We start from the raw sequence: 23,954 nt of genomic DNA, 5'->3' as shown, positions 1-23,954 counted from the left end.
GAGAAAAACTTCCATTTTTTTTTTTTTTTTACCTTAGATCGCGGTTGATCTTGTCTGATATGATGAGAGAGGTTCGTGTTCCAAGATAACGTGTTGGTCTAGATACGTAATTCTTTTAGAAGGTACTTTCTTGTAGCTGCCAATTCACAATAAGTTACCTGTGTTTTTCATCATGAGCTTCCATTCTTCATGGACCGAATTATTCAAATGATGATTATACCTTTATTTTTGTGGTTTCAAAACCGTCAGTAACGTAGATTAAGGCTCGTTTTCCTTTTTTCACTTCAGAAAAACCAGTATAATTCAGCGCAGTGTTATCGTCCATTTATTATCATCCATTCACAAATGCTATTGATAAAACTGATTCGATTTAAATGCCACCTGCATTTTTGCCAGAAAAAGGGAATGTTCAATTTATTTACAAAAATAAATACATTTTGAAGTTTTTAAGCAAACAGAAAAATATACATTAATGCTTTTTTTAATGAATGACACATGAATTTTTTAGCTGTTCATTTTTAATTTCATCGCAATTTTGTCGTGTCCATTAAATGACTTAACTACAGGTTTACAAACCAGTACTTTACCCTTACACGAATTATGTTAGTAAGGACAGACAAAACAATAAACATAATTTACTATAGTCCCCCACGTCAGCAAGAGAACAATTTAGACTAGCACAAATGGTCCCTTCTCATATATTATATCGACATTAGGAATGTTTCATAATTTTTATTTGAAAGTTTATATTGTTTGTTCTTAATTGGTAAGGATATGAAGCTTTGCGCGGGGAACAGATTTGACTTTGAGATATTTCCTCCGGATATATGTACATGCACCCTGTGCTTTTAACGAAAGAAAGTGCCTGCTAAAAGAATAACATATAGAAATTATTATAAAAATAAATACATTTTGAAGTTTTTAAGCAAACAGAAAAATATACATTGATGCTTTTTTAAATGAATGACACTTGAAATTTTTAGCTGTTTATCTTTTAATTTTATGGCAATTTGGTAATGTCCATTAAATGACTTAACTACAGGTTTACAGACCAGTACTTATCCTTACACGAGTTAAGACAGTAAAGACGGACAAAACATTAGACACATTTTACTATAGTCCCACACCTCAGCAAGACAACTATTTAGACTAGTATAAATGGTCCCCCCTCATATATTGTATCGATATTAAGAATATTTCATAATTTTTATTTGAAAGTTTATATTGTTTGTTCTGAATTGGGATAGATACGTAGCTTTGCTCGGGGAACAGATTTGACTGAGGGATATTTCCACCGGATATATGTACAGCATCCGGTGCTTTTAACGTAAGAAAAGCACACACGCCTGCTGTTCTCTACCTCTTTCTTCTTGAAGACGTTCTTGGAATCTTCCAAACACATAATCCAAAGATGAAATCCAGTATTTCGGCCAATGTCATTAAGGTGCTTCCCAGAACGAGGCCAAGAGCTCCTCCTATGTCAGCAAACAGAGTCAGCGTGCTGTAGGCTTCTTGTTATACCACCTCCTCGTACGTCATATCTGTGTAGTATAGCGCCATGCTGATGAAGTATTTTTCAACGGATTCTGCAGTTCCTTTTAGCTCCGGAGATATTGCTTTGGGGTACATTTTAGAACTCGAGATGCTGTAGACGGAAGAAAAAAATCCCGCAAGGTGCTACATGTATGCAGCCACAATGTTGCTTTATTTGGGTCGTGTTTTCTGACAGCGGGAAATAACACGTGATGATGTCACGTGGGGAACAGTCTCTGTAACCTTTGACCTCTGGATAGCATACCATTCGGCAGCCGCACGTTTTCAAAGTCATGTTGTGTCTGGAATGTTGAAAATGCAAGAACCCGTGAGTTTAAATTCACGTTATTTTTTACAATATAGCACAAGACTTTGATTTCATTATCAATGTAAATATACATTTTTACTTTTATTCATCCATCATTTATAATCTTAAGAATTTTTGCAAAATTTGTATTAGTATTATTATCACACTGGTTTTCGACAGTTTTTTTTTGTTCTAAATAATTCCACAAACTAAGCATCAGACGTGTTCAAACCAAGAATATTTAACCGAATATCGATCCGTATGTCATCGACTAAATCTAGAATTTTTAATCTTATCTGACAATTGAAATTTTGTTTCTGTCTAAACGAATCATTTCATTAGGCCTATCATTTGTGACAGCAGTGATTCTTACAGTCTCTCTACGACATAGACCACGTTAACATGTTTTTTTTTGTGTGTGTTTAAATGGTTGCCTTGAGGTTGAGCTACGTTCACAGATTTTACGACTGTCATTTCGACTGCTTACACCATAGATACATACAAGCATTCTGCACGGCAGTTTATTTTGCTGTACTTTTTGTAATAAGCCAGTTTTCTCTCGCCACAGTTGCTATGTGGAGACAGAAGGTTCACCAACTGAAAAAGTGCGTTACGATTTTCTTTGTTTACAAAATGCGTTGCTGTTGCAAAATGCGGCTCTACAAAGACAATGACGGAAATGCTATAAACATGAAAAAGCGTAGAAGTTGACTTCACACACAGCAACTACTTTGAATGCAGTTGTTTTAGTGCTATTTATATACCTCTCAGGAACACCAACGCCGTCATAGAGAAACAAATTAATTAAAATTAAACTCGAAATTAGTTTACACTTAGTTTAGCACCCTTTGTTATGGTTAGCTGTTTTATATTCGTTATGTTGGATAAAATAACATCAAATTTGGCCCAAGATAACATGCCACTTATGCCTCATTGTGACTAATACACCATATTTCAATAAAATCCAACTTAACGTTATAGTATAGTGTGGTATTGCCCACGGTAAATAAAATACTAGTTAGACTAAAATTACATAGGAACTAACGGCTTCAGATACGTGTCAGGTAGGTACTTTCACCTTTTCCGTAGAGATAAATTTTATGTGTAATAGCATTCTGTACGGTTAGTTATAATAAATATCAAAACAGAACAAATAGCAGAGCACATGGTACTGCGTGTCCTTTTTTAATGAAACACAGCTGTGATATTAGCTTACATAACAGATATCAAACACTTGGTTTCCCATTGACTTCAACAAGGGTGATTCAAGAAAATCAGCTGTGTTTCGAGAAGAGTGCTTTAAATGTGCGTCAGGTCAAGGTCAAACTCGGCTAACGTCATCATCCCCACCATCAGTTCCCTTCGTGGACCTTGTGTTGGCACATCTGCATTCCACTACAATACCCCAAATATCACCTTCCACAATGTAAAAAGGAAGTCTGAGGTGCATTACATCAACTTAATCTTAAACTACTGGTAGTGGCAAACCTGAGAAGACGGCTGACGAATGTGTTCTTAAACTCATACAACAAATCAGACGGAGGATAATTTTTTCTCATTTATGGTCGATAGTCCAAATGACGTTAACGCGGTACTTCTCCAACATTCAGTTTTGAAGAGACGTTATGAAGAGACGCAGTTCTGTGCTCAATTAAGGCTAAATATACCCACAGATAACTTACATTACGCTTTTTCCACAGTCAGTTCTAAATCCCCTGCCACATGCACAGCCGAATACATTACAGCTTTGATACCCACAGTAAGGGGTACCCTGAAAAACAAGAGTGAAGGGAGCACCAAATATCCAAGCCGGAAGTAGGTTGAGTAGATTTATAATTCTGACAATTTTTTGAGATTAAAATAACGACAATTAATTCAACCAATTGAAATTCCACACGGCTCATAACTATTGGCGGTAAATTCATAACCTATAATCGGCTAGACTAGTTATTCAAAGTTTTGTTTTGAGCTTTGTATAAATAGATGTAGTTGGGATGGGTGACCATTGTCGGACACGTACGGCCATCTTTGTCCATCGTCAACCAAATTATACTTAAAATACATTATCTTATTTTCATTTTACCCCCACCCCCACCCATCCACTCCTTTCTTCAAGTCAAATCCTGGATTTTTAAGTGGTATTGAAGCAGAGTGGTTTGTAATGCCTTTATGCAAAGTTTCATACTGAATATACCTACTTCAGTGCAGTCTTTGCAATAATCATAGAGGTCGGCTAAGCAGCACACTCCCTCGGTATGTTGTACCAGAATAGCTACCACACATGCGCAGGTCACAGCAGCTGTTATCACGAGAGAGCAAGTCATCTACCGAAATGTAAACATTGGTTATTTGAAATACATAGAACTCTATAACAGTCTGTAAACGCATCTAAATACCGTATAGCCAATAAAAAACAAGACTACTGGTACGCGTTTAATCGATAACTGATTTAATACTCGTCAGATTACCATCCGCCCCCTTCCTTATGAATAGGTATTACTTTATTAATACAATGCAACCGACGTGTAGCCGCATGTTAGAAGACAATGTGTGTTACGCACAGCAGTAGGAGGCCGCTAGCCCTTCCCAGCAAGGAGTCAACTAAGCCGCAAGTTAGAAGACAATGCGTGATTACTAACAGCAGTAGGAGGCCGCTACCGCTCCCCAGCAAGGAGTCAACACAGCAGTGCGTAACCCGGGCTTAATTAGGGGTTATTAGTTGTCCACTTATGATCGGTATTGTTCGTCTTGATTGCAGCACACTTCCTACTCACTATTGGTTCGCCCGCCTCTTCTTTAAATGCTCTCTCAAACCATTCCTCAGTCAGCCGAGAATGGAAACACGTTTATCTGCCGATAAACTTCGTCGTTGATGTATTATTTGGCATCATTCTACAGTGGGTCATAAGGCTCTATCTATGATTTTTTTTCGTCTGGCATTTTACCAGATTAAGCTGACGCTTGAAAACTGAATTTAATGAATAATTTTCTCACGTGCACGTATCCAGCTAATTTTACGACAATAACTTCCAGGGCACCTCCGCCATTTGCAATTGTAGACGAACCACGTGTTTCCAACTGATAGGTCAATACAACTATACCAGACCCATTGCACGATAAAAAACAGTTTATATTTAATGAATAAAAAAAAACATTTGAGGATCGCGATTTTCTATTGATAAACTATCGATGGTATCCCTGTATTAAATCATCCACTGCTACCCCCTCTATTGTAGTGTAGCATGACTCGTATCACAAGATGGTCTTAGAAATGAAGTAATTAAGACAGGCCTACACTCTGATAGTTTTAAGTCTATTATTAACCCTAATGTCGTTTCTTGTCATTCTTTCTAGAACTCCCTGAGCCATCGCAAAGTTATTTGCCAGGACATTAAAAGGCTACTTCTTAACGGATTTTTATTTTATTTTCACTGAGTCCAAAAATGTTCGAGGACGTCTCTGTCGTTATCGCCGTTTCTCGGACGTCATTTAAACGGCGTTGAACGGCAGTCCCAGACAAAGGATCGGCAGTTTCTAAATAAAAGAACTTGCAAATGCTGCATCTAGCCAGTTATTGTTCCTAAGTAAAGAGAGGCGATAATGATCTGTTCTTTCTTCTAGCTTAGTTTGTCGACTAAAATGAACAATTTTAGGCCTACAATGCAACCACCAATTATTACGACCATTAGGGGCCTAATGAGGTTCTGTTCTTTGCTACACTCCCTTTCTTCATGATCGCCAAACCTGTGGGGTGCTGTGTTTTAAATATATAAAAGGGGTCTCGCGAGGTAAAGCTATAATAATGAACTAAAATCCTATGAATAGGCCTATCTAATAAACCATGAAGCACGTAGCCTAGGCCTCTTTGACCGACATCAAATTTTTACATTCTTTGTTATAATAAGAGGGCGAACGTAGTCTAATTTGTCTTTTCGTGGTGATTTTGCTCGAAATAGCGGAGTCAAGTAAATCGGTGATTTACCGTTGGTAAGAGTAGCAATCATCGCTCCTGCGTCCTCACAGATTACTTTCTAATCCCCCGTAATTAACGCAGTCAGGAATAAGCGCTGAAATAGGGGATTTTGTATCAGGGAAAAAATTAGTATTTATCTTTTGTTATCACGTATCTGTATTATGTAATCCTGTAACTCATTTTCCCAAGGCAACCACCAATTATGACGACCATTAATGAAGTTCTCTGCTACACTCTCTCCTCATGATCACTTGCTCGATCGTGAAACCCTGGAGGTGTTGGGTATATATTTGGGGTAGTTTACTATAGCATGCTACACTCTCCTCATGATCACTTGCTCGATCGTGAAATCTGGAGTGAAACCCTTGGTTTGTCTAACAATGGTTTAAATAAATAAAAAGGGTGTTACGGAGGTGAGGTTGCTTAAGTCATAAGAATAATGAACGAAAAAATACGATGAACATTTAATACACCACGAGGCACGTATGTTTTGACCGCCATCGCCTTTTTTACATAAGATGTTTCATCAAGAGGGCAGATGTAGTCCAATATGTCTTTTGCAGGGGCGGATTTAGGGCGTCTTCTGGGTCTTCCGGAAGACGGTCAGATTTTCAAGTTTACATTGACGGGTATCTATTTTTTTTTTCTGTCGGAAGACGGTCAAAAATGGAGGATGGATTAACAAAGATAAATGGGAAGACTGTCAGAAAATAACTATGGATCCGCCCCTGTTTTGTTGGTTATTCTGCTTCAGGTGGCTGAGTTTAGTTGATCGATGATGTACTGTTGGTAAGAGTAGCTATCATCACATCCTAACGGATTACTTTCCAACCCCCCATAATTAACGCAGCCAGGAATAGGCGCTGAAATAGGGGGTATTATATCTGAAATTAATTTTTGTAATTATCTATCCGTAAAATAAGAATCGTTACATTATCACGTATTTTTCCAGATTGAAAATATATTATAATATGCACACTGATCAAATTATAAAGAAAATCTCCAGATGTAAACAAAGGACAGTCAAGTATCACTCATCCCAGGCTGCAGGGCAGATAAAGAGAATTGAATGGAGCGCGAGTGATCTGGCAACCCTACAATTTCGTCATAATGATTCATGGGCAAACAATAGAAGCATGAAATTAACACCTTTTATAGTGTGAAGGACGACACCTAATGAGGCTTTTGTTTTCCCCCTGGATGGTTATTACAAAGTAAGAATGTTGACGTAAGTGTTATCTGCTTCCTGGTGAAGACTTTTGGGTGTTCAAAGGAACAATGGAAATGTCATTTCAAAACAAAGAGCCACATTTCCCTACTTAGGTGGCCAAAATATTGTCAATGAAACGCAAAAAAAAAAAAAAAAAAAAAAAAAAAAAAAAAAAAAAAAAAAAAAAAAAAGAGACAAAATCACCAGCTGTTACTGACTGAGTCTAACTCAAATGCAAAAAGGTACGCACAGCGACAAAGCGCTATTGTAAACAGTGACCCGACGATGAGATCAATAGATGTATAAATGACTTATTGTACTATAAAATTGTACCCCTGCCCCTACTTGTATATTATTACACACATAAGGCCATCCTATACCAGAGTTGCAGATTGATTTTTCATTATGCAGTCTCTTGCACTGAAGAAAAATACTCATATATAATTTGCGGTCCTAGTAGAGGGTCGGTCCTCACTCAAATCAAAATAAACTAGCAAACATGAAAATTGACAAGCTGTATTAGGATGTAAAGTGTTGAGAACCCTTTAAACACGGTGTATGGTAATATGCACGTTTAGACAAATTTTAATTTTAATTTCAATTTAATTTAATTTTATTTTTAATTAAAATTAATATTACCGAAATGAGTAAATGTCGTTTGCGTCATGTATCAATATTTGTGCGCATAATAGTACCTACGTTATAAACATTCAGCAAAGATCTTTGGAAGGCCGCTATTTCGTCGTTTATATCAAATGAAAACTATCTGATACCCATCGTATCAATCATTATACCATGATAAGCGATTAGCATACTAATTTATGTCCCCAGTCATAATAACTTTAACAATAACAACAATCCTCCCTACTCTGCTTTTCGTTGCAAAAACAATTAGCCACAACTGTTTTAATATTAAAAGATATCAATAATAATGATAATTCCAAAATTTCAAAAGTACCTTTGGGGTACGAACTCCCGTCGGGTAGGTTACAACGTTTGCAACGACGTTAACCGTTATTCCACCAGTGCTATTACACTTTCACACCGATATCGACAGATCTGTATTGCCGCGCATGCCGAAGCTTTGCGGAAATTGCCGAAGGCTAGGAAAATTCTTCAAAATATATAATTTTATTACTTTTAATCAACTCTCTCACTGCCCTGAGGTATAATGGCTAAAACCTTTCAGTTGTCACCAGACTTTGTAATTTGGGAGAAAAAAGTGAAACAGGAACTTCTGGTGATGAATAATAGATTATAGTGCTGCAAGGTCTTGTTTTCTATCCCTGATGTACGAGTAGCTTTTTTACAGTTTCTATAATTCTCTTAACGTATGAAAATATGCAGGTTTTCTGATACAATAAGACTTTGATAAAATCAAAACGAATTTTACTTTTCAAGTCGGGAGTCGGGATAAATATCGGCAAGGTGGAGATATTTCTCGCCGGCGCTTCCGCAACAGCAAGACTGAAGGACGCAAGTTACAAAGCGAAACATGTTTAGTCAAGTTAAAGACTTAATTACCGGCCTAACAGCGGCGATAGTGACTCCCGCTGTGAGCGACTTGCGCTGTCTATCGTAATCCCCCTATCATTAACACTGTCGGGGGCACACGCACGTTCGCCGTGCGTGTGCTATTAAAGTGACCGGGGACTAAATAGCTACACGGTAGTTAAACAAGAATTAGTGTCTACAACTACAATCACTGTAAGGTAAGCAATTTTCTAATATGTAAACTTCTTTTTTTTTGAAAAAAATGCAAAGCAGCACCGCTCTGGGAATAAATTCATGTTACCAGCCAACCAAGACATAAAATGGGAAAAATTATGTGGCTAAGTAGCTCAACAATCACTTTACAACAAGTTTCTTTTCTAAACTATTGATTTTTGCAAATGCAAGTCAACAGTTAAAATTGACATCTTATTGTTTAGATGCACATAAATATAACGTTATAAGAGCTATGCATTAAACCTCGACAAACTTATGTCCATTTTGAAACAGCAACCAGAAAAAAGGGCGCCATGTCATAGTTATAAGCTGACAAATTGCTTTAAAAATTATTCTGTTGTGGGAAATAATCATCCGTTTCTCAGAGCGCATAATGGAAAATGAGATGAAAATGTTTAAAAATAAGTGAAAAGGTTTATATAAACAACAGAATAGGAGAAAATATCGAGCAGTGGCACAAGGACAATTTAACTCCAGCGTGTTTCCGGACTGACAGTGTGATCACACTATATAAAGTATCCGGACATGAATGACATCGGTTAAAAGAGGAGGGGGATCTAACAATAGCTGACAATCTATTGTTAAACACGATGGCTATCAGTTCTTAAACAAACTTAAACCAGGCCTAAACAATAAGATTGTGAAATAAGATTAGTGCTGTAAAATAATAATGTTAAATTCAGCGGTGACAATGTTAATAAAATAAGACTGGTTCAAGCCAATTGTCCATATCAAATAAATCTTTTTAGTAATTGAGCTACACTTTAGATTGTTCTGTAAATATCTTTTTAAAATAATGTTGCTTTCTTTGTTACTTTTAATCTTTATTTTTTAAACTGGGCGCGAGGATGGAAATATATATACGGAGCATCTTTAATCTTCACATTTTTGCCCATTGTCATTCATAATTAATAAATACTATCTGCAATAAGAATTTTGAGACTGGGTAAATTGTTAATCATGCTGATGCACAATCACATTGAATTTTTGACTACGGAACACTATACCAAATTAAACTAGCAGTTTGCTAGCAACACTTAAAACATGATCAGCTGCGCGTGATAAGCTAGTGAACAAAAGGACAGTTCGCTACGGGAGACGGTTTAGTGGCGCGCGGTAGGATGGGTTCTAGCCTCTTAAAGCTATAATGTTACCGGAGCAACAAACAATGGGGGCCTTCTGGCTGATGTATCATGCTGTTAATTACATCTAGTTACAGTTCATTGGACCTCTGAAACCGGCGTCATGGGGTTCACTCGTCTAAAGTATTGTGTTATTGCACCTAAGCTATTGTGTTTGTGCGTTTGAATTTTGAAGGGATTTATACGAGTCTCCATTGTTGGCCCGCCCCCTTCTATTCACAGGATAGGGATTAAAACATTTAAAACGTTGTTAAACCGGTGAAAAGGGAAACATAATTATTCCTACCGCTGTATCTACAAATAAAAACCAAAAAAGATAAAGCTACAACCAGAGCAAATTTTTACCTTAGATCTCGGTTTGTCGCTCATGTCTGATATAAGGTTTATGTCCCAGGATAACATGTTGTTCTCTTTATATTAATCTCTCGGCAGGTTTGCCACCCTCAGAAAAACGATATTTTACCAAGAAAAAGAAAAGTAAATTAAACTGCTGGTCTTAACCGCCTGGTTTTCACATTTAAGTGAATTTGATGACACTATATGATGCCTCACGCCGAAATTGTGAAAGAAGATGGCGGCTGGATTCAAGGGGAAAGTAAAAATGACAAAATGCGACTTATATTCTCAGCACCTATATCATTTGAATTAGGCTAGTCATTTGAAATGTCATCATTGATTTTCAAACAAAAGTACGCGCCCAAACCACTATATATGAATGTGAACAAACATTCTAGAAATGAAAACGGAAAAATTAGAAGAGAAAAACTTGTAATTTTTTACCTTAGATCTCAGTTGATCTGGTCTGATATGAGAGAGGTTTGTGTCCCAAGATAACGTGTTAGTATAGATACGTAATTCTTTTAGTAGGTACTTTCTTGTAGCGGCCAATACACAATTAGCTAACTGCGCTTTTCATCATTAGCTTCCATTCTTCATGGACCGAATTATTCAAATGGTAATTATACCTTTATTTTTGTGGTTTCAAAACCGTCAATAACGTAGATTAAAGCCCATTTTCCTTTTTTCACTTCAAAAGAACCGGTATAATTCAGCGCGGTGTTTCCGTTCATTTATTATCATCCATTCACAAACTCTATTGATAAAACTGTTTGGATTTAAATGTCACCTGCATCTGTGCCAGAAAAAAGAAATGTTCAGTCACAAAGCCAAATACATTGTGAGGTTCTTAAGCAAACAAAAAGATATACATTGATGCTTTTTTAAATGAATGACACTTAAATTGTTTAGCTGTTCATTTTTAATTTCATCGCAATTTGGTCATGTCCTGGACTTAACTACAGGTTTATAGACCAGTACTTATCCTTACACGGATTATGTCAGTAAAGACGGACAAAACATTAGACGCATTTTACTATAGTCCCCCACGTCAGCAAGACAACAATTTAGACTAGTACAAATGGTCCACCTCTCATAAATTGTACCGAAATTAATAATGTTTCATAATTTTTATTTATAAGTTTATATTGTTTGTTCTGAATTGGGAAGGATATGAATCTTTGCGCGGGGAACAGATTTGACTTTGGGATATTTCCACCGGATATATGTACATGCACGTAAGAATATCACACACGACCGCTGTCTTCTGCCTCTTTCTTCTTAAAGACGTTCAAATTCTTATTTTTCCATCTCGGAATCTTCATCTTCCAATCACATAATCATATAAAAAAAATTCAATATTTCGGCCATTGTCATTAAGGTGCTATGTCAGCAAACAAAGTCAGCGTGCTGTAGGCTTCTTGTTGTACCACCTCCTCGTACGTCATATCCGTGTAGTATAACGCCACGCTGACGAAGTATTTTTCAATGGATTCTGCAGTTCTGTTTAATAACTCCGACGATATTGCTTTTGGAAACACGTTTGAACTAGATGCTGTAGTCAAAAGATAAAATATCGCATGGTGCTACATGTATGCAGCCACAACGTTGCTTTATTGGGTCGTGTTTTCTGACAGCGGGAAATAACACGTGATGATGTCACGTGGGGAACAGCCTCTGTAACCTTTGACCTCTGGATATCATACCATTCGGCAGCCGCACGTTTTCAAAGTCATGTTGTGTCTGGAATGTTGAAAATGCAAGAACCCGTGAGTTTAAATTCACGTTATTTTTTACAGTATAGCACAAGACTTTGATTTCATTATCAATGTAAATATACATTTTTACTTTTATTTATCCATCATTTATAATCTTAAGAATTTTTGCAAAATTTGTATTAGTATTATTATCACACTGCTTTTCGACAGTTTTTTTTTCTTCTAAATAATTCCACAAACTAAGCATCAGACGTGTTCAAACCAAGAATATTTAACCGAATATCGATCCGTATGTCATCGACTAAATCTAGAATTTTTAATCTTATCTGACAATTGAAATTTTGTTTCTGTCTAAACGAATCCTTTCATTAGGCCTATCATTTGTGACAGCAGTGATTCTTACAGTCTCTCTACGACATAGACTAAGTTAACATGTTTTTTTCTGTGTGTGTTTAAATGGTTGCCTTGAGGTTGAGCTACGTTCACAGACTTTACGACTGTCATTTCAACTGCTTACACCATAGATTCATACAAGCATTCTGCACGGCAGTTTATTTTGCTGTACTTTTTGTAATAAGCCAGTTTTCTCTCGCCACAGTTGCCATGGGGAGACGGAAGGTTCACCAACTGAAAAAGTTCTTTGTTTGCAACATGCGTTGCTGTTGCATAATGCGGCTCTACAAAGATAATGAAGAAAGTGATATAAACGTGAAAAAGCTTGGAAGTTGACTTCACACACAGCAACTACTTTGAATGCAGTTGTTTTAGTGCTATTTATATACCTCTCAGGAACACCAACGCCGTCATAGAAAAACAAATAAATTTAAATTAAACTGGAAATTAGTTTACACTTAGTTTAGCACCCTTTGTTATGGTTAGCTGTTTTATATTCGTTATGTTGGATAAAATAACATCAAATTTGGCCCAAGATAACATGCCACTTATGCCTCATTGTGACTTATACACCATATTTCAATAAAATCCAACTTAACGTTATAGTATAGTGTGGTATTGCCCACGGTAAATAAAATACTAGTTAGACTAAAATTACATAGGAACTAACGGCTTGAGATACGTGTCAGGTAGGTACTTTTACCTTTTCCGTAGAGATAAATTTGATTTGGGATAGCATTCCGGATGGTTAGTTATAATAAATATCAAAACAGAACAAATAGCAGAGCACATGGTACTGTACGTCATTTTTTTAATGAAACACAGTAGTCATCCTAGCTTACATAAAAGATATTCAAACACTGGGTTTCCCATTGACTTCAACAAGGGTGATTCAAGAAAATGCGCTGTGTTTCCAGAAGAGTGCATCAAATGTGCGTCAGGTCAAGGTTGAACTTCGCTTACGTCATCATAACCACTATCAGTGCCCCTCGTAGACCTTGTGTTGGCACATCTGCAGTCCACTACAGTACCATAAAAATCACTTTCAACACTGTAAAAAAAGGAAGTCTGATGTGAGTTACATCAACTTAATCTTGAAGTACTGGTAGTGGCAAATCTGTAAAGCGTGTTCTTTAATTCATAGAACAAATCAATCGGGAGATAATTTTTCTCATTCACAGTCGAAGGTCCAAATAAAGCCATGTACTTGGCCAACATACAGTTATGAAGAGAAGTTAGGAATACACTATTTCACCTTCGAAGTTCTGTGCTGATATAAAGCTAAATATATCCACCGATAACTTACATTACGCTTTTTCCACAGTCAGTTCTACATCCTCCACCACATGCACAGCCGAATACATTACAGCCTTCATTCCCACAGTAAGGGGTACCCTGAAAAACAAGTTTGAAGGGGGCATTAAATATCCAAGAAGGTTGAACTACCAAGCCGGAAGTACACTGTTTACTTTAATAATTCTGACATTTTACCTCTCTTACTTAACACTGTCTAGTTTATAACGCATCATAGCTGTCAGAATATTCAGATCAAATAATGTTTCCAAAAACGTATTTTTAAAATTAAAATAATGTCGAATAAGTCAAGCCATTCAAATTCCACATGGCTCATAACAACTGGTGGTAAATTCATACCCAATATTCGGTTAGACTAGTCGTTCAAAGTTCTGTTTTGAGCTTTATAACAACTGATCTAGTTGGGATGGGAGACCATGCATAGTCGGACATGCGTTGCCATCTTTTTTGCATCTGAATTACTCCTTCCGCTTCTCTCTCCCCAAATAATAAAACTAACGCAAAACGGAAATAAACAACACCTGATAGCTCCAATTCCTGTGTCTTGTCTGTTGCTGTCAAAATCTCCCAATTAACCAAATTATACTTTTAAGTATTAAAAAAAACAACATTTTTTTTATTTTCATTTTTTGCACCTACGCCTTTTTTCAAATACAATCCTGGATCATCTAGTGGTATTGAAACAGAGTGGTTTATGCAAAGTTTCATACTGAATATACATACCAAAGTGCAGTCCTTGCAATACCCATAGTACTCGGATTTGCAGCACACTCCCTCGGTTTGTTGTACCATAATAGCTACCACGCATGCGCAGGTCACAGCAGCTGTTATCACGAGATAACAAGTCATCTTCTGAAATGTGAACATTGGTTATTGGAGATACTTGGGACCCTATAACATTCTGTAAACGCATCTAAATAGTTAAATAAGAATTAAAGTGTCTACAACTACAATTACTGTAAGGTAAGCAATTTTCTAATATGTAAACTTCTCTTTTTTTGAAAAAGAAAATTGCAAACCAGTACTGCTCTACAAATAAATGCATGTTACCAACCAAACAAGAAATAAAACGGGAAGAATTATGAGGCTCAGTAGCTCAACCATAATCACTTGACAACAACTTACCTTTTGAAATTCTAAAATATATTTATAAACCATTGATTTCTGCAAATGCATGTTAACAGCAATCAACAAATAAAACCAACGAGATAAAGCTACAACCTGGGCAAATTTTTACCTTAAATCTTGGTTTGTCGCTCGTGTCTGCTATAAGGTTTATGTCCCAGGATAACGTGTTGTTCTCTATATATTCACCTGTAGGCAGGTAGGCCACCGTCAGAAAAACGATATTATGCCAGGAAAAAGAAAAGTAAATTAAACTGCTGGTCTTAAACGCCTGGGTTTGACATTGAAATGAATTTGATGCGTCATGCCTTGCAGTGATTTTGTGAAGTAAGATGGCTGCTGGATTAACTGGGCAAAGTAAAAATGACAAAAATGTGGCTTATATTCTCAGTACCTATATCATTTGAATTAGGCTAGTCATTTGAAATGTTCTCATTGTTTTTCAGACAAAGGTACGCACCCAAACCAATATAAACGAATGTGAGCAAACATTCTAGAAATGAAAACGGAAAAATTAGAAGAGAAAAATCTGCAATTTTTTACCGTGGATCTCGGTTCATGTAGTCTTGCCTGATATGAGAGGGGTTTGTGTCCCAAGATCACGTGTTATTCTATATGTAATTCTTCTAGCAGGTACTTTCTTGTAGACCAATTCAAAAATCTACCTGCGTTTTTCATCATTAGCTTCCTTACTTCATGGACAGAATTATTGAAATGAAAACCATACATTTATCTTTTTTTTTTTTTTTTGTGGTTTCAAAACTGTAAGTAACATAGACTACGGCTCATTTTCCTTTTTTCACTCCAAAAGAACCAGTATAATTCAGTGTTTCCATTCATTTATAATCATTCATTCACAAACGCTACAGATAAAACTGTTTTAATTCAAAATGTCACCTGTATCTGTGCCAGAAAAAGGAAATGTTTAGTTACAAAGTCAAATACATTGTCAGGTTTTTAAGCAAACAGAAAAATATACAGTGTTGTTTTTTTAAATGAATTATTTTTAGCTGTTAGCTGTTCTAGCTGTGCCAGAAAAAGGAAATGTTTAGTTACAAAGCCAAATACATTGTCAGGTTTTTAAGCAAACAGAAAAATATACAGTGTTGTTTTTTTAAATGAATGATTTTTAGCTGTTCATTTTGTATTTCATTGCAATTTGGTCATGTCCATTAAATGACTTAACTACAGGTTTACAAACCAGTACTTTACCCTTACACGAATTATGTTAGTAAGGACAGACAAAACAATAAACATAATTTACTGTAGTCCCCCACGTCAGCAAGAGAACTATTTAGACTAGTACAAATGGTCCACCCGTCATATATTGTATCTACATTAAGAATGTCTATCGTTTGTTCTCAATTGGGAAGGATAAGAAGATTTGCACGGGGAACAGATTTGCCTTTGGGATATTTCCACCGGATATATATGTAAATGCATCCAGTGCTTTCAACGTAAGAAAATCACATATGTGTGCTGTCTTTTACTTCTTGAAGACGTTCAAAATCACAGGACCACCAACGCCGTCACAGAAATACAAATTAATAAAAATATAACTGGAAATTAGACTTTTACTTAGCACCTTACGTTATGGTTAGCTATTTTATATTCGTTACGTTGGATAAAAATAACATCAAATTTGACCCCAGATGACATGCCACTCATGGCTTATTGTGAATTGCTTTGATCGACTCAGATGTATACACCATATTTCAATATAATCCAACTTAACATTATAGTATATTGTAGTATTGCCCATAGTATTGCCCAAATAAAATACTAGTTAGAATAAAATTTCATATGAACTAACGACTTGAGATACGTGTCAGGTAGGTACTTTTACCTTTTCCGTAGAGATAAATTTGATTTGGGATAGCATTCCGGATGGTTAGTTATAATTAATATCAAAACAGAACAAATAGCAGAGCACATGGTACTGTACGTCCTTTTTTTAATGAAACACAGTAGTCATCCTAGCTTACATAAAAGATATTCAAACACTGGGTTTCCCATTGACTTCAACAAGGGTGATTCAAGAAAATGCGCTGTGTTTCCAGAAGAGTGCATCAAATGTGCGTCAGGTCAAGGTTGAACTTCGCTTACGTCATCATAACCACCATCAGTGCCCCTCGTGGACCTTGTGTTGGCACATCTGCAGTCCACTACAGTACCATGAAAATTGCTTTCAACACTATAAAAAAAGGAAGTCTGATGTGAGTTACATCAACTTAATCTTGAAGTACTGGTAGTGGCAAATCTGTAAAGCGTGTTCTTTAATTCATAGAACAAATCAATCGGGAGATAATTTTTCTCATTCACAGTCGAAGGTCCAAATAAAGCCATGTACTTGGCCAACATACAGTTATGAAGAGAAGTTAGGAATACACTATTTCACCTTCGCAGTTCTGTGCTGATATAAAGCTAAATATATCCACCGATAACTTACATTACGCTTTTTCCACAGTCAGTTCTACATCCTCCACCACATGCACAGCCGAATACATTACAGCCTTGATTCCCACAGTAAGGGGTACCCTGAAAAACAAGTTTGAAGGGGGCATTAAATATCCAAGAAGGTTGAACTACCAAGCCGGAAGTACACTGTTTACTTTAATAATTCGGACATTTTACCTCTCTTACTTAACACTGTCTAGTTTATAACGCATCATAGCTGTCAGAATATTCAGATCAAATAATATGTTTCCAAAAACGTATTTTAAAAATTAAAATAAAGTCGAATACGTCAAGCCATTCAAATTCCACATGGCTCATAACAACTGGTGGTAAATTCATACCCAATATTCGGTTAGACTAGTCGTTCAAAGTTCTGTTTTGAGCTTTATAACAACTGATCTAGTTGGGATGGGAGACCATGCATAGTCGGACATGCGTTGCCATCTTTTTTGCATCTGAATTACTCCTTCCGCTTCTCTCTCCCCAAATAATAAAACTAACGCAAAACGGAAATAAACAACACCTGATAGCTCCAATTCCTGTGTCTTGTCTGTTGCTGTCAAAATCTCCCAATTAACCAAATGATACTTTTAAGTATTAATAAAAACAACATTTTTTTATTTTCATTTTTTGCACCTACGCCTTTTTTTCAAATACAATCCTGGATCATTTAGTGGTATTGAAACAGAGTGGTTTATGCAAAGTTTCATACTGAATATACATACCAAAGTGCAGTCCTTGCAATACCCATAGTACTCGGATTTGCAGCACACTCCCTCGGTTTGTTGTACCATAATAGCTACCACGCATGCGCAGGTCACAGCAGCTGTTATCACGAGATAACAAGTCATCTTCTGAAATGTGAACATTGGTTATTGGAGATACTTGGGACCCTATAACATTCTGTAAACGCATCTAAATAGTTAAATAAGAATTAACGTGTCTACAACTACAATTACTGTAAGGTAAGCAATTTTCTAATATGTAAACTTCTCTTTTTTTGAAAAAGAAAATTGCAAACCAGTACTGCTCTACAAATAAATGCATGTTACCAACCAAACAAGAAATAAAACGGGAAGAATTATGAGGCTCAGTAGCTCAACCATAATCACTTGACAACAACTTACCTTTTGAAATTCTAAAATATATTTATAAACCAATGATTTCTGCAAATGCATGTTAACAGCAATCTACAAATAAAACCAACGAGATAAAGCTACAACCTGGGCAAATTTTTACCTTAAATCTTGGTTTGTCGCTCGTGTCTGCTATAGGTTTATGTCCCAGGATAACGTGTTGTTCTCTATATATTCACCTGTAGGCAGGTAGGCCACCGTCAGAAAAACGATATTATGCCAGGAAAAAGAAAAGTAAATTAAACTGCTGGTCTTAAACGCCTGGGTTTGACATTGAAATGAATTTGATGCGTCATGCCTTGCAGTGATTTTGTGAAGTAAGATGGCTGCTGGATTAACTGGGCAAAGTAAAAATGACAAAAATGTGGCTTATATTCTCAGTACCTATATCATTTGAATTAGGCTAGTCATTTGAAATGTTCTCATTGTTTTTCAGACAAAGGTACGCACCCAAACCAATATAAACGAATGTGAGCAAACATTCTAGAAATGAAAACGGAAAAATTAGAAGAGAAAAATCTGCAATTTTTTACCGTGGATCTCGGTTCATGTAGTCTTGTCTGATATGAGAGGGGTTTGTGTCCCAAGATCACGTGTTATTCTATATGTAATTCTTCTAGCAGGTACTTTCTTGCAGACCAATTCAAAAATCTACCTGCGTTTTTCATCATTAGCTTCCTTACTTCATGGACAGAATTATTGAAATGAAAACCATACATTTATCTTTTTTTTTTTTTTTTTTGTGGTTTCAAAACTGTAAGTAACATAGACTACGGCTCATTTTCCTTTTTTCACTCCAAAAGAACCAGTATAATTCAGTGTTTCCATTCATTTATAATCATTCATTCACAAACGCTACAGATAAAACTGTTTTAATTCAAAATGTCACCTGTATCTGTGCCAGAAAAAGGAAATGTTTAGTTACAAAGTCAAATACATTGTCAGGTTTTTAAGCAAACAGAAAAATATACAGTGTTGTTTTTTAAAATGAATTATTTTTAGCTGTTAGCTGTTCTAGCTGTGCCAGAAAAAGGAAATGTTTAGTTACAAAGCCAAATACATTGTCAGGTTTTTAAGCAAACAGAAAAATATACAGTGTTGTTTTTTTAAATGAATGATTTTTAGCTGTTCATTTTGTATTTCATTGCAATTTGGTCATGTCCATTAAATGACTTAACTACAGGTTTACAAACCAGTACTTTACCCTTACACGAATTATGTTAGTAAGGACAGACAAAACAATAAACATAATTTACTGTAGTCCCCCACGTCAGCAAGAGAACTATTTAGACTAGTACAAATGGTCCACCCGTCATATATTGTATCTACATTAAGAATGTCTATCGTTTGTTCTCAATTGGGAAGGATAAGAAGATTTGCGCGGGGAACAGATTTGCCTTTGGGATATTTCCACCGGATATATGTAAATGCATCCAGTGCTTTCAACGTAAGAAAATCACATATGTGTGCTGTCTTTTACTTCTTGAAGACGTTCAAAATCACAGGACCACCAACGCCGTCACAGAAATACAAATTAATAAAAATATAACTGGAAATTAGACTTTTACTTAGCACCTTACGTTATGGTTAGCTATTTTATATTCGTTACGTTGGATAAAAATTACATCAAATTTGACCCCAGATGACATGCCACTCATGGCTTATTGTGAATTGCTTTGATCGACTCAGATGTATACACCATATTTCAATATAATCCAACTTAACATTATAGTATATTGTAGTATTGCCCATAGTAAATAAAATACTAGTTAGAATAAAATTACATAGGAACTAACGGCTTCAGATACGTGTCAGGTAGGAACTTTCACCTTTTCCGTAGAGATAAATTTGATTTGGAATAGCATTCCGGATGGTAAATTAATGAATTATGAGGCTCAGTAGCTCAACCATAATCACTTGACAACAGCCTACCTTTTGAAATTCTAAAATATATTTATAAAGCACTGATTTCTGCAAAGGCATGTTAACAGCAATCTACAAATAAAACCAACAAGATAAAGCTGGGCAAAATTTTACCTTAGATCTTGGTTTGTCGCACGTGTCTGCTATAAGGTTTATGTCCCAGGATAACGTGTTGTTCTCTATATATTCATCTCTAGGCAGGTGGCCACCGTCAGAAAAACGATATTTTGCCAGGAAAAAGAAAAGTAAATTAAACTGCTGGTCTTAAGCACCTGATATTCACATACAAATGAATTTGTTTACGTGATGATATGTCACGCCTTGCAGTGATATTGCGGAGTAAGATGGCTGCTGGATTAACTGGGCAAATTTTAAATGACAATATGCGACTTATATTCTCAGGACCTATATCATTTTAATTAGGCTAGTCATTTGAAATGCCATCATTGATTATCAGACAAAAGTACGCGCCTAAAATACTATATATAAATGTGAACAAACATTCTAGAAATGAAAACGGGAAAATTAGAAGAGAAAAATCTGCAATTTTTTACCTTGGATCTCGGTTCATGTGGTCTTGTCTGATATGAATGGGGTTTGTGTCCCAAGATCACGTGTTATTCTATATGTAATTCCTTTAGCAGGTACTTTCTTGTAGAGACCAATTCAAAAATCTGACAGAATTATTGAAATGAAAATCATACATTTATTTATTTATTTATTTATTTATTTTATTTATTTATTTTATTTTATTTTTATATTTATTTTTATTTATTTATTTATTTATTTATTTATTTATTATTTTTATTTTATTTTTTTTTTTTTTTGTGGTTTCAAAACTGTAAGTAACATAGACTACGGCTCATTTTCCTTTTTTCACTCCAAAAGAACCAGTATAATTCAGTGTTTCCATTCATTTATAATCATTCATTCACAAACGCTATAGATAAAACTGTTTCAATTTAAAATGACACCTGTATCTGTGCCAGAAAAAGGAAATGTTTAGTTACAAAGCCAAATACATTGTCTGGTTTTTAAGTAAACAGAAAAATATACAGTGTTGTTTTTTAAAATGAATGATTTTTAGCTGTTCATTTTGTATTTCATTGCAATTTGGTCATGTCCATTAAATGACTTAACTACAGGTTTACAAACCAGTACTTTACCCTTACACGAATTATGTTAGTAAGGGCAGACAAAACAATAAACATAATTTACTATAGTCCCCCACGTCAGCAAGAGAACTATTTAGACTAGTACAAATGGTCCACCCGTCATATATTGTATCGACATTTAGAATGCCTCATAATTATTATTTGAAAGTGTCTATCGTTTGTTCTCAATTGGGAAGGATAAGAAGCTTTGAGCGGGGAACAGATTTGCCTTTGGGATAATTCCACTGGATACATGTAAATGCATACGGTGCTTTTAACGTAAGAAAATCACACGTTTGCTGTCTTTAACTTCTTGCTTCTTGAAAATGTTCAAAATCTCAGGACCACCAACGCCGTCACAGAAATACAAATTAAAAATAATAAAACTGGAAATTGGACTTTTACTTAGCAGCCTTCGTTATGGTAAGCTATTTTATATTCATTACGTTGGATAAAATAAACATCAAATTTTACCATGCCACTCGTGGGTGATTGTGAATTGTTTTGATCGACTCAGATTTATGCAACATATTTCAAAATAATTCAACTTAACGTTATAGTATGTTGTGGTATTGACCATAGTAATAAAATACTAGTTATACTAAAATTTCATAGGAATTTACGGCTTGAGATACGTGTCAGGTAGGCACTTTCACCTTTTCCGTAGAGATAAATTTGATTTGAAATAGCATTCCGGATGATTAGTTATAATAAATATCAAAACAGAACAAATAGCAGAGCACATGGTACTGTACGTCCTATTTTTAATGAAACACAGTAGCCATCCTAGCTTACATAACAGATATTCAAACAATGGGTTTCCCATTGACTTCAACAGGGGTGATTCAAGAAAATGCGCTGTGTTTCCAGAAGAGTGCTTCAAATGTGCGTCAGGTCATCATAACCACCATCAGTGCCCCTAGTGGACCTTGTGTTGGCACATCTGCATTCTACCTCACCACTCCAGAAATCGCCTCCAACACTGTAAAAATGAAGTACATGTACCATGTGTAAAATATGAAACTTAATATTGAAGTTATGGTAGTAGCAAACATGTGAAGACGGCTGACAAACGTGCTCTTTAAATCATACAACAGATCAGACGGAGGATATTTTTATCTTTTCTCATTTATGGTCGATAGTCCAAATAAGGTCATGTAGTTGGCCAACATACAGTTATGAAGAGACTACGTGAAGGCACGCAGTTCTGTGCTTGATTAAGCCGAAATATATCCACAGATAACTTACATTAGGCTTTTTCCACAGTCAGGTCTACATCCTCCGCCACATGCACAGCCGAATATATTACAGCCTTGATTCCCACAGTAAGGGGTTCCCTGAAAAACACGTTTAAAGGTAGCACCAAATATCCAAGAGGGTTGAACTCCCAAGCTGGAGGTAGGTTGAGTAGATTGATAATTCTGACATTTAGCTCTCTTAATGAACACTATTCTCATTATCTAGTTTATAAGGCATCACAGCTGTCAAAAATATTTTGAGATCAAAATAACGACGATTAATTCAAGCCATATAAATTCTTTATGGCCAATATCTACTGGGGTTAAATTCATGCCCAATATTTGGTTAGAATAGTTCAAAGTTATGCTTTAAGCTTTTTCTTGTAGCAGCTAATCTAGTTGGGATGGGGGGCATAGACAGACAAGTGCTGCCATCTTTTCGCGTCTGAATTACTCTTTCTTCCCCTTCTCTCTCCCCAAATAATTAAACTAACTCAAAACAAAAATAAACAACACCAGACAATCTCCCTCGCCTGTGTTCTATCTGTTGCTGCAAAATCTCCCCGTCAACCAAATTATACTTTTAACACATTTTTCATTTTGATTTTTTGCCCCACCACAAATCCTGGATCATTTAGTGGTATGGAAGGAGAATGGTTTGCAATGCCTTTATGCAAGATTCATATTGAATATACATACAGAAAAGCAGTCATTGCAAAACCCATGGAGGTCAGCTTTGCAGCACACTCCCTCGGTTGGTTGTATCAGAATAGCTACCAAGCATGCACAGGTCACAGCAGCTGTTATCACGTGAGAGCAAGTCATCTTCTGAAATGTGAGCATTGGTTTTTTTTAGATACTTGCGACCCTATAACATTCTGTAAACGCATCTGAATAGTTAAACAAGAATAAAGATTGTAAGGTGAACAATTTTCTGAACAAGAAATAAAACGTTATGAATTATGAGGCTTAGTAGCTCAACAATCACTTTACAACAGGTTACTTTTTGAAATTCTAAAATATATTTATAAACCAATGATTTCTATAAATGCAAGTCAACAGTCGATCGTGTCTGATATAAGGTTTACGTCCCAGGATAACGTGTTGTTCTCTATATATTCATCTCTAGGCAGGTAGGCCACCGTCAGAAAAACGATATTTTGCCAGGAAAAAGAAAAGTAAATTAAACTGGTCTTAAGCACCTGGTTTTCGCATTCAAATGAATTTGATTACACCATATGATGTGTCACGCCATGCAGTGATATTG

At 35.9% G+C, this 23,954-nt stretch overlaps 3 long non-coding RNA genes across 3 annotated transcripts; all 3 read right to left on the bottom strand.

Annotated features, from left to right (window-relative positions):
• Window positions 1-512: 512 nt before the first annotated feature.
• LOC147760479 (uncharacterized) lies at window positions 513-4,160 on the bottom strand. The gene is made up of 3 exons (XR_015330884.1): window positions 4,039-4,160; window positions 3,523-3,611; window positions 513-1,835 (listed from the first exon to the last, which is right to left on the bottom strand). It is a non-coding gene; the product is annotated as an uncharacterized LOC147760479 (long non-coding RNA).
• Window positions 4,161-16,704: 12,544 nt separating this feature from the next.
• On the bottom strand, window positions 16,705-18,081 carry LOC106172387 (uncharacterized). Its single transcript, XR_015335646.1, has 3 exons — window positions 17,962-18,081; window positions 17,229-17,317; window positions 16,705-16,973 (listed from the first exon to the last, which is right to left on the bottom strand). It is a non-coding gene; the product is annotated as an uncharacterized LOC106172387 (long non-coding RNA).
• A 4,262-nt stretch (window positions 18,082-22,343) lies between these two features.
• LOC147760478 (uncharacterized) lies at window positions 22,344-23,517 on the bottom strand. Its single transcript, XR_015335687.1, has 3 exons — window positions 23,387-23,517; window positions 22,698-22,786; window positions 22,344-22,431 (listed from the first exon to the last, which is right to left on the bottom strand). It is a non-coding gene; the product is annotated as an uncharacterized LOC147760478 (long non-coding RNA).
• Between the last annotated feature and the right edge of the window lie 437 nt (window positions 23,518-23,954).

The sequence above is a fragment of the Lingula anatina genome, chromosome 8, assembly GCF_051362555.1.
Source record: "Lingula anatina isolate TDL-2025a chromosome 8, LinAna3.0, whole genome shotgun sequence".
Lineage (NCBI taxonomy): Eukaryota > Metazoa > Brachiopoda > Lingulata > Lingulida > Lingulidae > Lingula > Lingula anatina.
Note: the sequence above shows the minus strand (reverse complement) of the source record. Positions and strands in the feature narration are given on the sequence as shown.